The sequence below is a fragment of the Heterodontus francisci genome, chromosome 13, assembly GCF_036365525.1.
Source record: "Heterodontus francisci isolate sHetFra1 chromosome 13, sHetFra1.hap1, whole genome shotgun sequence".
In the NCBI taxonomy this organism is placed as follows: domain Eukaryota; kingdom Metazoa; phylum Chordata; class Chondrichthyes; order Heterodontiformes; family Heterodontidae; genus Heterodontus; species Heterodontus francisci.
This window is the reverse complement of record NC_090383.1, coordinates 115,483,944-115,491,624: the sequence shown is the minus strand read 5'-3', so window position 1 is coordinate 115,491,624 and position 7,681 is coordinate 115,483,944.

Below are 7,681 nucleotides of genomic sequence, written 5' to 3'. Positions count from 1 at the left end.
GGCCTCCTTGTCTTGGGAGACAATGGGTAAGCGCCTGGAGGTGGTCAGTGGTTTGTGGAGCAGCGCCTGGAGTGGCTATATATAGACTAGGTAAATCTAATTAGCACTAATGTTGTGGAGGATGAATTCCTGGAATGTATACGAGATGGTTTTCTAGAACAGCATGCTGAGGAACCAACTAGAGAATGGGTTATTTGGGGAAGGTGGTGGCACAGTGGTATTGTCACTGGACTAGTAACCCAGACATCCAGGATATTGCTCTGGGGACATAGGTTCGAATCCCACCAAGGCAAAAGGTGGAATTTGAATTTGATTAATAAAAATCTGGAATTAAGAGCTAGTCTAATGATGGCCATAAAACCATTGTCGATTGTTGTAAAAACCCACCTGGTTCACTAATGTCCTTTAGGGAAGGAAATCTGCTGTCCTTAGCCGGTCTCTTTACATGTGACTCCTGACCCACAGCAATGTGATTGACTCTGAAATGGCCTAGCAAGCCACTCAGTTGTATCAAACCGCGACAAAGTCAATAAGGAATGAAACCGGACAGAACACCCGGCATCGACCTAGGCACCAGAAATGACAACGGCAAATCCAGCCCTGTCGACCCTGCAAAGTCCTCCTGACCAACATCTGGGGGCTTGTGCCAAAGTTGTCAAGCAGCAGTCTGACATCGTCATACTCACGGAATCATACTTTACAGACAATGTCCCAGACACCGTCATCACCATCCCCAGGTTATGTCCTGTCCCACCGGCACGACAGACCCACCAGAGGAGGCAGCACAGTAGTAGCCAGGTGGGAGATGCCCTGGGAGTCCTCAATATCGACTCTGGACCCCATGAAGTCTCATGGAATCAGATCAAACATGGACAAGGAAACTTCCTGCTGATTACTAACTACTGCACCCACACCCCGCCGCCCCCACCCCACTCAGCTGATGAATCAGTACTCCTCCATGTTGAACACCACTTGGAGGAAGCACTGAGGGTGGCAACGGCACAGAATGTACTCTGGGTGGGGACTTCAATGTCCATCACCAAGAGTGGCTCGGTAGCACCACTACTGACCAAGTTGGCCGAGTCCTAAAGGACATAGCTGCTAGACTAGGTCTGTGGCAGGTGGTGAGGGAACTAACAAGAGGGAAAAACCTCTTTGACCTCGTCCTCACCAACCTTCCTGTCGCAGATGCATCTGTCCATGACAGTATTGGTAGGAGTGACCACCACAGCATCCTTGTGGACACAAAGCCCGTATTCACATTGAGGATACTCTCCATCGTGTTGTGTGGCACTACCACTGTGCTAAATGGGATAGATTTCAGACAGATCTAGCAACTCAAAACTGAGCAACGATGAGACGCTGTGGGCCAACAGCAGCAGCAGAATTGTACTCAACCATAATCTGTAGCTTATGGCCCGGCATATCCTCCACTCTACCATTACCATCAAGCCAGGGGACCAACCCTGGTTCAATGAAGAGCGCAGGAGGGCATGCCAGGAGCAGCACTAGGCATACCTAAAAATGAGGTGTCAACCTGGTGAAGCTGCAACCCAGGACGATTTGCGTGCCAAGCAGCATAAGCAGTGTGCAATAGACAGAGCTAAGCAATCCCACAATCAATAGAGAGTTCTAAGCTCTGCTGTACTGCCACATCCAGTCTTGAATGGTGGTGGACAATTTAACAACTAACTGGAGGAGGTCACTCCACAAATATCCCCATCCACAACCACGGGGGAGCCAGAACATCAGTGCAAAAGATAAGGCTGAAGCATTTGCAACAGTCTTCAGCCAAAAGTGCCGAGTGGATGATCCATCTCGGCCTCCTCCTGAAGTCCCAGCATCACAGATGCCAGTCTTCAACCAATATGATTCACTCTACGTGATATCAAGAAACGGCTCAAGGCACTGGATACTACAAAGGCTATGAGCCCTGACAACATTCCGGCAATAATACTGAAGACCTGTGCTCCAGAACTTGCTGTGCCCCTAGCCAAGCTGTTCCAGTACAGCTACAACACTGGCATCTGCCTGGCAATGTGGAAAATTGCCCAGGTATGTCCTGTACAAAAAAGCAGGACAAATCCAACCCAGCCAATTACCACCCCATCAGTCTACTCTCAATCATCAGTAAAGTGATGGGAGGGGTCGTCAACAGTACTTGCTTAGCATTAACTTGCTCAGTGACGCTCAGTTTGGGTTCCGCCTGGGCCACTCAGCTCCTGACCTCATTACAGCCTTGGTTCAAACATGGACAAAAGAGCTGAACTCAAGAGGTGAGGTGAGAGTGACTGCCCTTGACATCAAGGCAGCATGTGACAGAGTATGGCATCAAGGAGCCCTAGCAAAAATGGAGTCAATGGGAATCAGGGGGAAAACTCTCCACTGGCTGCAGTCATACCTAGCGCAAAGGATGCTTGTTGTGGTTGTTGCAGATCAATCATCTCAGCTCCAGGATATCACTGCAGGAGTTCCTCAGGGTAGTACCCGAGGCACAACCATCTTCAGTTGCTTCATCAATGACCTTCCCTCCATTATAAGGTCAGAAGTGGGGATGTTCGCTGATGATTGCACAATGTTCAGCACTATTCGCAACTTCTCAGATACTGAAGAGGTCCGTGTAGAAATGCAGCAAAACCTGGACAATATCTAGGCTTGGGCTGATAACTGGCAATTAACATTCGTGCCACACATGTGCCAGGCAATGACCTTCCTCCAACAAGAGAGAATCTAACCATCTCCCCTTGACATTCATCGTCATTACAATCACTGAATCCCCCACTATCAACATCCTGGGGATTACCATTGACCAGAAACTGAACTGGAGTAGCCATATGAATACTATGGCTACAAGAGCAGGTCAGAGGCTAGCAATCTGGCAGCACGTAACTCACCTCCTGACTCCCCAAAGCCTGTCCACCATCTACAAGGCACAAGTCAGGAGTGTGATGAAATACTCTCCACTTGCCTGGATGGATGCAGCTCCAACAACACTCAAGAAGCTCAACACCATCCAGGACAAAGCAGCCCGCTTGATTGGCACCCCATCCACAAACATTCACTCCCTCCACCACCGATGCACAGTGGCAGCAGTGTGTACCATAAACAAGATGCACTGTAGCAATCCACCAAGACTTCTTAGACAGCACCTTCCAAACCCGTGACCTCTACCACCTAGAAGGACAAGGGCAGCAAATGCATGGGAACACCATCACCTGCAAGTTCCCCTCCAAGCCACACACTGTCCTGATTTGGAACTATATCACCGTTCCTTCACTGTCGCTGGGTCAAAATCCTGGAACTCGGTTCCTAACAGCACAGTGGGTGTACCTACCCCACATGGACTGCAGTAGTTTCAGAATGCGGCTCACCACCACCTTCTCAAGGGCAATTAGGGATGAGGCAATAAATGCTGTCCTAGCCAGCAATGCCCACATCCCCTGAATGAATAAAAAAAAATTAGATCTAGTATTGCACAACGAGAAAGGGCTAACTAATAATCTCGTTGTAAAGGAGCTTCTAGGGAAGAGTGACCATATGATATAATTTTACATTAAGTTTGTAAGTGATGTAGTTCAATCCAAAACTGGGGTCTTAAATCTAAACAAAGGATACTACGAAGTTATGAGGGGCAAATTGGCTATAGCAGATTAGGAAACTGCATTCAAACGTATGATGGCAGACAAGCAGTGGTTAGCATGTAAAGAATTAATACATAGTTTACAACTTATTTACATTCCTTTAAGGCACAAAACCCCAGCAGGAAAGGTGATCCAACTATGGCTAACAAGAGAAGTTAAATATTGTATTAGATCAAAGGAAGAGGCTTATAAAGTTGCCAAAAAAAGTAGTAAGCCTGAGGATTGAGAGCAGTTTAGAATTCAGCAAAGGAGGACCAAGAAACTGATAAAGAAATAGAAAATAGAATATGTAAGTAAACTAGTGAGAAACATAAAAATGGACTGTAAAAGCTTCTATAGGTATGTAAAAAGGAAAAAAGATAAATGTGGGCCCACTACAGGCAGAGACAAGAGAATTTATAATTGGGAATAAGGAAATGACAGAGAAACTAAACAAATACTTTGTGTCTGTCTGGAGAAAGACACAAAAAACCTCCCAGGAATACTAAAGAACCAAGGGACTAGTGAGAGTGAGGAACTGAAAGAAATTAGTATTAGTAAAAAAGTAGTAATGGAGAAATTAATGGGACTGAAAGTTTATAAATCCCCTAGACCTGATGATCTGCATCCCAGAGTGTTGAAAGAGGTGGCTGTCGAGATAATGGATGCATTAGTGGTCATCTTCCAAAATTCTATAGATTCTGGAATAGTTCCTGCAGATTGGAAGGTAGCAAATGTAACCTCACATTTAAGAAAGGAAAGAGAGAGAAAACAGGGAACTGCAGACCTGTTAGCCTGACATCAGTAGTAGGGAAAATGCTAGAATCTATTATAAAGGATGTGATAACTGGATACTGAGAAAATAATGGTAGGATTGGGCAGAGTCAACATGGATTTATGAAAGGGAAATCATGTCTGACAAATCTGTTAGAGTTTTTTGAGGATGTAACTAGCAGGATAGATAAGGGGGAGCCAGTGAATGTGGTGTATTTGGATTTCCAGAAGGCTTTCGATAAGGTCCCACTCAAGAGATCAGTAAGCAAATTTAGAGCAAATAATATTGGTTAACAGACAGAAAACAGAGAGTAGAAATAAACGAGTCATTCTCAGGTTGGAAGGCTGTGACTAGTGGGGTACTGCAAGGATCCGTGCTTGGGCCCCAGCTATTCACAATCTATATCAATGATTTGACTGTAGGACCAAATGTAATATTGCCAAGTTTGCTGATGACACAAAACTAGGTGGGACTGTGAGTTGTGAGGAGGATGCGAAGAGGCTTCAAAGTGATTTAGACAGGCAGATGGAATATAAATGTGCAAAAATGTGAAATTTTCCACTTTGGGAGGAAAACAGAAATTCAGAGTATTGCTTAAATGGTGAGAGATTGGGAAGTATTGATGTCCAAAGGAACCTGGGTGCCTTGTTCATAAGTCACTGAAAGCTATCATTCAGGTGCAGCAAGCAAATAGGAAGGCAAATAGTATGTTGGCCTTTATTGCAAAAGGATTTGAGTTCAGGAATCAAGAAGTCTTGCTGCAACTGTAAAGAGCCTTGGTGAGACTGCACCTCAAGTATTACGTACAGTTATGGTCTCTTTGCCCAAGGAAGGATATACTTACCATAGAGGGAGTGCAACGAAGGTTCACCAGACTGATTCCTGGGATGAAGGGATTGTCCTTTGAGGAGACTGGGCCTATATTCTCTGGGGTAGAGGCCTGCTTTAGGTTGGGAAAAAGAACCCAACCCGAACCCGACCGAAACACAGCGGACCCGAGCCCGACCCGGCCTGAGTCCCTCCGATTTTGCTCCGAGCCTGACCCGAATCTGCCATTAGTTGGCCCGACCCAACCATCCGTTTACTTAAGTTCCTGACATAGAACCTGCAGCGCTTGTGCAGACGTCATAGTGACGTCACTCGTTCACTGCGCAGACTCAGTTTCATCCCGGACTCCCAGCTCAGGTAAGTTTTTTTTAATTTTTAATACTTACCAGCAGAGCACTTACCGTGTGTGTCTGGCCCGACCCGACCCGACTCGATCTGGACTCGGCCCAACCCGAGCCGAGCCCGAAAGCCGGCCCCGGAAGATGGGTCCAGCCCGACCCAAACCCGACACACGTCTTCTGGTCCCGTCGGGTTCAGGTTGGGTAGCAGACCTCTACTCTGGGGTTTAGAGTGGTGATCTTATTGAAGCATACAAAATTCTTAGAGGCCCAACCAGTCCCATCCACCACCACCCTCCTCCGCCTGGCTGAACTTGTTCTCACATTGAACAACTTCTCCTTCAACTCCACTCACTTCCTTCAAATAAAAGGTGTTGCAATAGGTACCCGCATGGGTTCTAGTTATGCTCCTCTTTTTGTGGGATATGTCGAACATTCCTTGTTCCAGTCCTACTCAGGCCCCCTCCCCTAACTCTTTTTCCCGGTACATTGATGACTGTATCGGTGCCGTTTCCAGCTCCTGCCCCGAAATGGAAAACTTTATCAACTTTGCTTCTAATTTGCACCCTTCTCTCACCTTTACATGTTCCATCTCCGACACTTCCCTTCTCTTCCTCAACTTCTCTATCTCCATCTCTGGTGATAGGCTGTCTACTAATATCCATTATAAGCCCACTGACTTCCACAGCTACCTCGACTACACTTCTTCACACCCTGCCTCCTGTAAGGACTCCATTCCATTCTCCCAGTTTCTCTGTCTCTGACGCATCTGCTCTGATGATGCTACTTTCCATGACAGTGCTTCTGATATGTCTTCCTTTTTCCTCAACCGAGGATTTCCCCCCACTGTGGTTGACAGGGCCCTCAACCATGTCTGGCCCATTTTCCGCACCTCTACCCTCACCCCTTCCCCTCCTTCCCAGAACCGCAACAGGGTTCCCCCTGTCCTCACTTCCCACCCCATCAGCCTCCATATCCAAAGGATCATCCTCTGCCATTTCCGCCACCTCCAGTGTGATACCACTACCAAACGCATCTTCCCCTCCCTTCCCCTGTCATGTTTCCGAAGGGATAGTTCCCTCCGTGACACCCTGGTCCACTCCTCCATTACCCCCACCACCTCTAACCCTTCCCATGGCACCTGCCCCTGCAATCGCAGGAAGTGTAATACCTGCCCATTTACCTCCTCTCTCCTCACTATTCCAGGCCCCAAACACTCCTTTCAGGTGAAGCAGCGATTTACTTGTACTTCTTTCAATGTAGTATACTGTATTCGCTGCTCACAATGTGGTCTCCACTACATTGGGGAGACCAAACGCAGACAGGTGATCGCTTTGCGGAACACATCCGCTCAGTCCGTAAGCAGGACCCCGAGCTTCCGGTTGCTTGCCATTTCAACACTCCCCCCTGCTCTCATGCTCACATCTCTGTCCTGGGATTGCTGCAGTGTTCCAGTGAACATCAATGCAAGCTCGAGGAACCGCATCTCATTTACCAATTAGGCACACTACAGCCTGCCGGACTGAATATTGAGTTCAATAATTTCAGAGCATGACGGGCCCCCCATTTTACCTTTATTTTTAGTTATTTTTTTCTTTTTCCTTAAAAAAAATTTTTTTTTTGTGTTTATTTAATTTTATTTCATCTTAGTTTGTTCAGTTTGCTTACCCACTGTTATTTTTCATGTTTGTACTTGCGGCTGTTCAATTTTCAGTCCATTAACACCCTATCTGTACTAATGCTTTGTCTTTCAACACACCATTAACATATTGCTACACGACCTTCTGGTCAGCTAATCTGTGCCCTTGTCCTATTTACACCTCCTCCTTTGTTATCTCTTGCCCCACCCCCGCTTTACTTGCTTATAACCTTTTACATTTTTAATATTTGCTAGTTCTGAAGAAGGGTCACTGACCTGAAACGTTAACTCTGCTTCTCTTTCCACAGATGCTACCAGACCTGCTGAGTATTTCCAGCATTTCTTGTTTTTATTTCAGATTTCCAGCATACGCAGTATTTTGCTTTAATTAAAATTCTTACAGGGTTCGACAGGGTAGATGCAGGATGTTTCCCCAGGCTGGGGGGGGTGTGAGGCAGTCTAGAACCAGGGGACAGTCTCA